This window comes from Chiloscyllium plagiosum, chromosome 3 (assembly GCF_004010195.1).
Source record: "Chiloscyllium plagiosum isolate BGI_BamShark_2017 chromosome 3, ASM401019v2, whole genome shotgun sequence".
Classification (NCBI taxonomy): domain Eukaryota; kingdom Metazoa; phylum Chordata; class Chondrichthyes; order Orectolobiformes; family Hemiscylliidae; genus Chiloscyllium; species Chiloscyllium plagiosum.
In genome coordinates, this window is record NC_057712.1 from 42,215,049 (window position 1) to 42,226,038 (window position 10,990).

Genomic DNA, 10,990 nt, shown 5'->3' on the forward strand with positions numbered 1-10,990 from the left:
AAATTGTTCTGATTAAGTTAATTTGTCACAAAATCTCTTGCCTTCTCCGACATGTCAAAGAGATGTATAGATCCATCTAAGGTGATCCAAAGTACCGTCAGATACCTCAGAGTACTGGATCCCGAGCTCCCTCAGTCTTTTCTTGATGCCATCATAGGATTTTCTTTTCCGGATCAGTGCCTCTGAGAAGTCCTGAAAGAACATGATCTTACAGCCCTCGTAATCTCGGGCCTTTGGATCCTTCCCATGGATTCTGGAAGCTTCCACGATTCTCTACAGTGATGAAACTGCACCAAAATAGGATGGGAACGTTGGTCCAGACCTGACCTCCACGCCGTGACCCGGTGAGCCCTTTCAATCTTCAAGCTTTCCATTCCAGTCTCCAAATTAAGGAATTTTGGCAACCAGTCCTCAACAAATTCTACTGGTTGCTCAACTTCCTTAACGTCTAGCAGACCGACGATCTGAATATTTTTTCTCCTGTCCCTGTTCTCAAGGTCAAGGTCATCAACGTGGTCAAGCAAATTACAGAACTGTGTCTCCAGGGGCTGGACCTTATCCTTGGAGGAATCGGTATCAGCTTCCACCAACGTGACTCTGCATTCTACCTCATCCGTCCTTCTCTCAAGGTCTCCCAGCTGCTGTTGATGCATCTGCAGCATGATCGACATCAGGGTCAGCTTCTCCTCTAACTGCTGACCCAACATCTCCCAAGGTTTTGCGAGCTCCTTTACCAGGACCTGGTAGAAATCGAGTCCGAGGCTCCTGCAAGCTAGGCCGCAGGCTCGGCCTCAGATGTACCTGCTCCGTTTTTCGGCATCCGTGGACAGTTTCCTGGGACTCCATGACCTTTCCAGAGTCCCAGGATGTCGCAGTGGTCTGGGTGGGGCGGGTTAGAACTTCATCCTGCTTGCGATGTAGTCCGGAGCTCTGCAAGGCGATCTTTCTAGATTGCCGTCATTTTGGATCCCCCAACTTACCTGCTTTTTGCATTATTGCATCTTAAAGGAACGTATACAGGTAATTCTGCTTTAATGCACATTTCGTCAATGCAGATTCACTGTCCCATGATTGACAAATTGGGGACGCTGTTTCTAAAGCACAAACTTTCAAAATGTGTTTTGGCTGTAACGCGATTACATCGCTAACACTTTAAGCTATTTCTAAAGAGCGATTTTTCTATAACGCAGGGTTGCACAAGAATGCAGCCATCATGTTCTTGAAGAACTGACTGTACTTGCTGTAAACTATGCAATGGTTCTTTAAAGTTCTTTAAAGACAGTTCATTGCTTATGTAAAATCATGCCTTTTAATGTATTTTCCCAATCCAGCTTAGCAAACGTGTGCCTCATGTTTCATAATTTTCCTCACGCTAATTGAACATCCCTGCTTCAGACAGAACTACCTCACTTTCAAGCGTAATGTAAAATGCAATAATATTGTGGCAATTCATTCCTAAGGATTCTTTTACAGCATTATTAACCCATGTTCATTACATAATACTAGGTCCAAAATTGCCTGTCCTCTAGTCAACCCTTCAACATGATGTTCTAGAAAACTATTCTTAAGATACTCCAAAAACGTGTCATCCACTGCTTGAACACTCAAGTTGGTTTACCCAGTCTAGAAGAAAATTCAAAGGAATCCGTGACTGATTACACAGCACATTCTTCCTTACTGTCAGATTCTGCATCAACTGACAGTGGCAAAATAGAGGATTCACTGGTCAGCAATGTAAGTGAGCCAATACAGAAGACATTTTTATTTTCTTGTGCATCTTGAATTGCAGTTCCACTTCTCCAATGTTTATTATCTGAGGTGCGTTAGCTGAGCAATGGATTTACGCTGAGACCTGCACCTGTCGTTTGAGTAATCTCTTTACCAGGTTAAGTATATGATGGCTGTGTATAAAATTTAAATCGAAATGACACAAATGTTTATTCACATTCGTAGCAATTACTTGTATTTTACTTTAGGAATACTGACTTATTTTAACTTTGTGTTTCTTTGAATAAACACAGCCTAAGTGCAGTTTAAATCTTCCTGCTCCCTAAGCACATTTTGAAACTTGCTATAAATAAAATTGGCCAAAATTTGAGTCATAAAAAATTAATCGGAAACCTACATTGCTCTGTACCATCACAATCCTCCTGTGCAAACGAGAAAAAGGATAATACTTGTATTATATTAAGTGTAATTATTAGTTGGGATTTTTCTGAACATTTTTGGATATTGTAGTTTTTGTAGTTCTAGTGAGAGTGCGATGCATGTTACCTGCATTTCAGGTGCCCCTGCCCCACACTTTTCCCATCCACAGGAGGGAGACTCTACAACAGAGCTCCAGCCTGCCACCAGTCTCTCCCAGCACTGTCGACTTCACCCTCAGGGTATGTACTTGATCCCTATAGGGGGTATTTTGACGTGCAGGGAGAGGGCTGGGTGTAATGCATTTTATACAGCATTTTACCTTCCATCCACCTGAATATCCTAAGACCATTAAACTTTTCATAGCCTGTAACTGGGCTAATCCTTAATATTTCTAATAATCTGACATATGCTTTAAGGCTGAAGAGCAAAAATATAATAGGGAATTGCACTTTATCCAAAACAAAGATACTTTACCTACTGTGCTAGGTTTACTTCAAGCTGTTTTCTTTCAATTTAACTGCAAGTGCAGGTGATGGCTATACACTGAGGTTCTGTTGTAAGTTTGCATCCGTGCTGTCAATAATTTGCCTCATAAGATGCTCTCAACTTGTTAGAACACCTCCGTCAGGCAGTTGTATTTGTTGTCTTCTGTGAATCACATTTTTTGAAAGCCAGATAACATTAGCATTCTATCAGTGTCCCAGCAGTTGGTGAGAATTAATCCTCTTGATTTCAGATTGGATTAGGACTTTAGATCCAAAGTTTTAATATGATTGATGAGAAAGAGATGTAAGGAGATGAAATGTAAAAGGAAAAGAATATATATACATATATTTATTCTCATATATGTAATATTATATATATATTATAAATAGTTACTGTGCTTTTTCAGTCATTGCAACAAGAGAAATGAATTTAAAAATGTGACTCGAACAAAATTTGTGAAATGGTAATTGTTCCTGTATGTTCTGAAGCTTTTATATGCTTCTAAAAGTGTAGTGTCTAGAACTGTACATAATTATACAACTGATACCTAATCGATTTGTAAAGATTTATCATGATTTCCTTGCTTGATTCATATAGTGTCCATGTTGTATCCAATGAAATAAAACATCCCATGTGTTTTCTTAGCGACCTTAACAATTTGCACTGTCACTTGAAATGTTTGAGAGTATGTACCTCAGATCTTTCAAAGTAAGATTCTGCATACGCAGGCGTACTCGCATCCCTGGACATCACAGTCGAAAGAAAGGACAACGGAGAACTACAAACCTGCGTATACAGAAAACCGACAAACACTGACCAAATACTTAACTACACCAGCAACCATCCCAACACACACAAACGAAGCTGTGTCAGAACACTATTCCAACGAGCCACCACACACTGCAGCACTTACGAACTTCGGAAAACAGAGGAGAACCACCTATACGACGTATTCGAGAAAAATGGATACTCAAAAAATACAGTCCGCAGATTCCTCAAGAACAAACCACGACAAGCAGACCAAACACAGCCAGAAACCCTAACCACCTTACCATACATCAAAGAAGTTTCAGAAATGACAGCCAGACTACTAAGACCCCTCGGAATCCTAGTAGCACACAAACCCACCAACACTCTCAAACAAAAACTAACAAACTTAAAAGACCCAGTACAACCCATGGACAAAACCAACGTCATCTACAAAATTCCATGCAAGGACTGCCACAAACACTACGTGAGACAAACAGGAAGAAAGTTAGCCACCAGGATATACGAACACCAGCTAGCCACAAAAAGACACGACCCTCTCTCCCTCGTAGCCCTATACACGGATGAAAAAAACCACCAATTCGACTGGGACAACACATCTATCCTGGGACAGGCTAAGCAAAGACATGCCAGAGAATTCCTAGAGGCCGGGCACTCCAACCACAACGCCATAAACAAACACATAGATCTAGATACCATCTATCAACCCCTCAGAAAACGAACAGGAAATGCTATCACCACAAACCCCAGGAACCCCATCCAGGACAAACATATAAATAGAAAGCAGGAGACAACAGCTTCGCTTCACTTGGAGTTCGCCACTGATGATGTTACCTAGCCAGGTAATGAAACGTCTGGGTATCAAACCTACAGTTCAGCGAGCAAACCTACATCCTAAAAATAAAGGACTGATTAGGGATAGTCAGCATGGCTCTGTGCATGGGAAATCATGTCTTATGAACTTGATTTGAGTTTTTTGAGGAAGGAACAAAGAGGATTGATGAGGGCAGAGCAGTAGACATAATCTATATGGACTTCAGTAAGGCGTTCGACAATGTTTCTCAAGAAGGAAGCATATGTCAGGTATGGACAGAAGAGATTGAATGAATCCTTAGAATATAAAGGCAGTAGGAATATACTTAAGAGGGAAATCAGGAGGGGACATGAGATAGCTTTGGCAAATAGGGTTAAGGAGAATCCAAAGGCATTTTATAAATGCATTAAGGACAAAAGGGTAACTAGGGAGAGAATAGGGCCCCTCAAAGATCAGCACGGCAGCTGTTGTGTGGAGCTGATGGAGGTGAAGGAGATACTGAATGAGTATTTTGCATCAATGTTTACTGTGGCGAAGGACATGAAAGATATATGATGTGCGGAAATAGATGGTGACATCTTGAAAAATGTCCATATTACAGCGAAGGAGGTGCTGGTGTCTTGAAACGCATAAAAGGTCCCCAGGACCTAATCAGGTGTACCCGAGAATGCAGTGGGAAGCTAGAGAAGTGAGTGCTCAGCTCCTTGCTGAAGTATTTGTATCATTGATAGTCACAGGTGAAGTGCCAGAAGACCTGGAAGTTGGCTAATGTGGTGCCACTATTTAAGAAAGGTGGGAAGGAAAAGCCAGGGAACTACAGACCAGTGAGTCTGACATCGGTGGTGGACAAGTTGTTGGAGGGAATCCTGAGGAACAGGATTGACATGTATTTGGAAAGGAAAGGACTGATTAGGGATAGTCAGCATGGCTCTGTGCTGGGAAATCATGTCACATGAACTTGATTTGAGTTTTTGGAAGAAGGAACAAAGAGGATTGATGAGGGCAGAGCAGTAGATGTAATCTATATGGACTTCAGTAAGGCGTTCGACACGGTTTCTCAGGAAAGATTGGGTAGCAATGTTACATCATGTGGAATACAGGGAGAACTAGCCATTTGGATACAAAACTGGCTCGAAGGTAGAAGATAGAGGGTGGTGGTGGAGGGTTGCTTTTCAGAATGGAGGCCTGTGACCAGTGGTGTGCCACAAGGATTGGTGCTGGATCCACTGCTTTTTGTCATTTGTATAAATGATTTAGATATGAAGATAGGAGGTATAGCTAGTAAGTTTGCAGATGACACCAAAATTGTAGTGGACAGCAAAGAAGATAACAGGATCTTGATCAGATAGACTAATGGGCTGAGGATTGAAGAAGTTGCAGATGGAGTTTAATTTAGATAAATGTGAGGTGCTGCATTTTGGAAAAGCAAATCAGAGTAGAACTTATACACTTAATGGTAAAGTCCTGGGGAGCTTTGCTGAACAAAGAGACCTTAGAGTGCAGGTTCAGAGTTCCTTGAAAGTGAAGTCGCGGGTAGATAGGCTAGTGAAGAAGACATTTAGTATGCTTTCCTTTATTGGTCAGAGCATTGAATATAAGAGTTGGGTGGTCATGTTGCGGCTGTACAGGACATTGGTTGGGCCATTTTTGGAATATTGTGTGCAGTTCTGGTCTCCTTCCTATCAGAAGGATGTTGTGAAACATGAAAAGGTTCAGTAAGGATTTACAAGGATGTTGCCAGGGTTGGAGGGTTTGAACTAAAGGCTGAGGCTGAATAGGCTGGGGCTGTTTAGCCTGGAGCATTGGAGGCTGAGGGGTGACCTTATGGAGATTTACAAAATCATGAGGGGTATGGATAGGAGAAATAGACAAGGTCTTTTCCCTGAGTTGGGAGAATCCAGATCGAAAGGGCATAGGTTTAGGGTGAGAGGAGAAAGATAAAAAAGGGAGCTAAGGGGTAACGTTTTCACTCAGAGGGTGGTGCGTGTATGGAATGAACTGCCACAGGAAGTGGTGGAGGCTGATAAAATTACAGCATTTAAAAGGCATCTGGTTGGGTATATGAATAGGAAGGGTTTAAAGGAATATGGGCCAAGTGCTGGCAAATGGACTAGATTAGGTTAGGATATCTGGTCGGCCTGGATGAATTCGACTGAAGTGTCTATTTCTGTGCTGTACATCTCTATGACTCTTTGAGTCTATATGCAGATTGAAGTCAATCATGGTTATAATGTTCCACATGTTACAAGCTTCTCTCATCTCCTGATTTATACTAAGCTCCACAATACTTGTATTATCTGGTGGCCTATGAATAACCTCAAACAATTTTGCTGTCCATTATTATTTGTTAGTTCCATTCAAACAAAAACATCCTTCCTCTTATTTGAGAAAATTCCTTAACATTGTAATGATCCCATCCCATATTATCAGTGTAACTGCACCTCCTTAACTTTTTTGACTGTTCTTCCTAAACATTGAATATCCTTGCATTTACAGTTCAAAATCCTGGTCACCATACAGCCACATTTCTGTAATGGTAATTATATAATAACCATTTACCTCTCTTTGTGACTTTAGATTACCTATCATTTTGCAAAATGCTGTCTGGATTAAGGTTGAGTAACCTGTATCATCCTGTATTCAAGGCATATGCAGCTTTGTTTCTCCTATCATCTAGTCTCCCTCGCACCTAATTTAAACTAATACCAACAGCATTTATACATCAGTTCCAGTCTTTTTAATACTGATCTTGAGGTCCTGCTTTTTCATCTATTTCCTAATTACCTTAATTCTACTTTCAGGACCCCATTTCTCTTCTTACATATGTCACTGGAGTTAATGTAGACCACAACTTCTAGCTGTTACACCATCCCCTAGAAGAATATCCTACAGGCATTTCATGAAATCTTTGAATGTGGCACCATCAAGGCAATACACCATCCTGAAAACACATCTCATGCCACAAAAACATCTATCTGATCCCCCATCTATGGAGTACCCTATTACTACTTTATACTTCTATTCTTCTTTCTCTCCACACTGCACAGCTGAAACAATTTTGATGCAATTGACTTTACTCTGGCTGTATTCCCCGAGGAACGGCGCATTCACTAGTTTCCAAAGTAGTGTATCAATTGGCAAGCATTATAGACTCAGAGGACTCCTGCACTAGCAGCCTGGTTTTATTAGAGGTGGCTTGGCAGTCATCCATTTGTTCTCTGCCTATGTACTTCTAATCTGCACTGTGATCACCTCCCTATACATACTATCCACATGGTCCTCTGCCTCACAATCACAGTGACTCCAGTGCTGCTTAGGTTGCAAATCCCAGAGCTCAAACTTATAGAGCTTATGTTTTTTGGGACACATAGAGTCATAGAGAGAGACTGATTGGTTCTCAGCATCAAAAACAGTGTCCAATTTTCCCCTTAAGATTTAAATACTAATTCAGAACCTCGGTCATTAGAGTCATAGAGATGTACTGCATGGAAACAGATCCTTCGGTCCAACCCGTCCATGCCGACTAGATATCCCAACCCAACCTAGTCCCACCTGCCAGCCTCTGGCCCATATCCCTCCAAACCCTTCCTATTCATATACCCATCAAAGTGCCTTTTAAATGTTGCAATTGTACCAGCCTCCACCACTTCCTCTGGCAGCTCATTCCATACACGTACCACCCTCTGCGTGAAAAAGCTGCCCCTTAGGTCTCTTTTATATCTTTCCCTCTCAACCTAAACCTATGCCCTCTAGTTCTGGACACCCCAACTCCAGGGAAAAGACTTTGTCTATTTATCCTATCCATGCCCCTCATAATGTTGTAAACCTCAAAAGGTCACCCCTCAGCCTTCTATGCTACCGGGAAAACAGCCCCAGCTTGTTCAGCTTCTCCCCATATCCTCCAACCTTGGCAACATCCTTGTAAATCTTTTAACTCTTTCAAGTTTCACAACATCTTTCCAATAGGAAGGAGACCAGAATTGCACGCAATATTCCAACAGTGGCCTAACCAATGTCCTGTATAGCCGCAACATGACATACCAACTCCTGTACTCAATACTCTGACCAATAAAAGAAAGCATACCAAACGCCTTCTTCACTATCCTATCTATCTGCGACTCCACTTTCAAGGAGCTATGAACCTGCACTCCAAGGTCTCTTTGTTCAGCAACACTCCCTAGGACCTTACCATTAAGGGTATAAGTTCTGCTAAGATTTGCTCTCCCAAAATGCAGCACCTCACATTTATCTGAATTAAACTCCATCTGCCACTTCTCAGCCCATTGGCCCATTTGATCAAGATCCCGTTGTAATCTGAGGTAACCTTCTTCACTACACCTCCAATTTGGTGTCATGTGCAAACTTACAAACTGTACCTCTTATGCTCGCATCCAAATCATTTATATAAATGACAAAAAGTAGAGGACCCAGCCTTGTGGCACTCCACTGGTCACAGGCTTCCAGTCTGAAAAGCAACCCTCCACCACCACCCTCTGTCTTCTACCTTTGAGTCAATTCTGTATCCAAATGGCTAGTTCTCCCTTTATTCCGTGAGATCTAACCTTGCTATCCAGTCTCCCATGGGGAACCTTGTCGAACGCCTTACTGAAGTCCATATAGATCATACCTGCCGCTCTGCCCTTATCAATCCTCTGTTACTTCTTCAAAAAACTCAATCAAGTTTGTAAGACGTGATTTCCCATGCACAAGACCATGTTTCTCTTTCATGTTATCCGCTCCGTTTATCCCTGCTGACCTGTAACTCTGTAAACTATTTGTTACCCTTAGAATAAATATAAACTGACTATGAAAACTCACTAGTAAGTTAAATTCACTTATCTGACTTTATTTATATGTGAACAGTTGTGGTCCCAACAGTGATACCTGCAGAACCTCAGTAGTCATCAGTTGCAATCCTGAAAAAAGGCCCCTGTATCACCACTCTCTGCTTTCTGCCATTCACTATCTATGCCACAATTTGCTCCTAACAATTAGGATCCTCCTTAATTAGCAGCCTCCAGTGCTGCACCTTGTCAAAGGCCTTCTGCAAATCTAAACAGATCTCATGGGATACAGACAAAACCAGTCATTTGGATACAGAATTGGCTTGAAGATAGAGGACAGCGGGTGGTACTGGAGGGTTGCTTTTCAGATTGGAGGCCTGTGACCAGTGGAGTGCCACAAGGGTCGGTGCTGGATCCACGACTTTTTATCATTTATATAACTAATGTGAATGTGAACATAAGAGGTATAGTTACTAAGTTTGCAGATGACAACAAAATTGGAGGTATAGTAGTCAGCGAAGGTTACCCTAGAGTACAATGGGATCTTGATCAGATTGGCCAATGGGCTGATGAATGGTAGATGAAGTTTAACTTAGACAAATGCGCTGTGCTGCATTTTGGAAAAGCAAATCAGAGCAGGACCTCTGCACTTAATAGTAAGTTCCTAGGGAGTGTTGCTGAATAAAGAGACCTTTGAGTGCAGGTTCATAGCTCCTTGAAAGTAGAGTCACAGGTAGATAGGATAGGCATTTGGTATGGTTTCCTTTATTGGTCAGAGCATTGAGTATACGAGTTGGGAGGTCATGTAGTGGTTGTACAGGACATTGGTTGAGCCACTTTTGGAATATTGCATGCAATTCTGGTCTCCCACTTATCGGAAGGATGTTGCAAAATTTAAAAGGGTTCAAAAAGGTTTACAAGGATGTTGCCAGAGTTGGAGGATCTGAGCTATAGGGAAAGACTGAGTAGGATGAGGCTGTTTTCTCTGAAGCATCGGAGGCTGAGGGGTGACCTTACAGAGGTTTATAAAATCATGAGGGGCATGGATAGGATAAATAGACAAAGTCTTTTCCCTGGGGTGTGGGAGTCCAGAACTAGAGGGTGAAAGTGGAAAGGTATAAAAGGGACCTAAGGGGCAACTCTTTCTCACAGAGCATGGTGCGTGTATGGAATGAGCTGGAAGTGGTGAAGGCTTGTACAATTACAGCATTTAAAAGCATCTGGATGGGTATATGAATAGGAAGGCTTTAGAGGAATATGGGCCAAGTATGGGCAAATAGGACTAGATTAGGTTAGGATATCTGGTTGGCATGGATGAGTTGGACCAAATGGTCTGTTTCCGTGCTGTACATCTCTATAACTCAATGTCTACGGCTCGCCTTTGTTTAATTTGCTTGTTACCTCCTCAAAGATACTAAACAGATTTTTCAGGCACGACTTCCCCTTGACAAAGCTGTGCTAACTCAGCTGTATTTTACTTTATATTTCTAAGTACTCAGCAATCTCATCCTTACTAATGGACTCTAAAATCTTACCAATGACTGAGGTCAGGCTAAATGACCTACAACTTCCTGTCTTCTGGCTCCCTCACCTCTTAAACAGGGGTGTTACATTAGCCTTTTTCATGTCTGGGATCGTCCATGACTCCATTTATTTGATCCTTGACCATGAATGCCTCCACAATGTCTGCAGTTACCTCCTTCAGAACCCTGGGGTGCAGTCCATGCAGTCTGGGTGATGTATCCAGCTTCAGACTTTTCAACTTCCCCAACTTCTCCTTAGTGATGGCTACTATAGTTAGCTCTGCCTCGTCACTCTAGAAGTTCTTGTACCAGGAAGTATGTTGCAAATACCTATTCAGTTCCTCTGCCATTTCTTTGTTCTCCATTACTACTTCTCCAGTCTCATTTTCCAGCTGTCCAATATCCATTCTTGCACCCCTCTTATCTTTTATACACCAAAAAAAAACCTCTTGCAATCTTCTTTTATA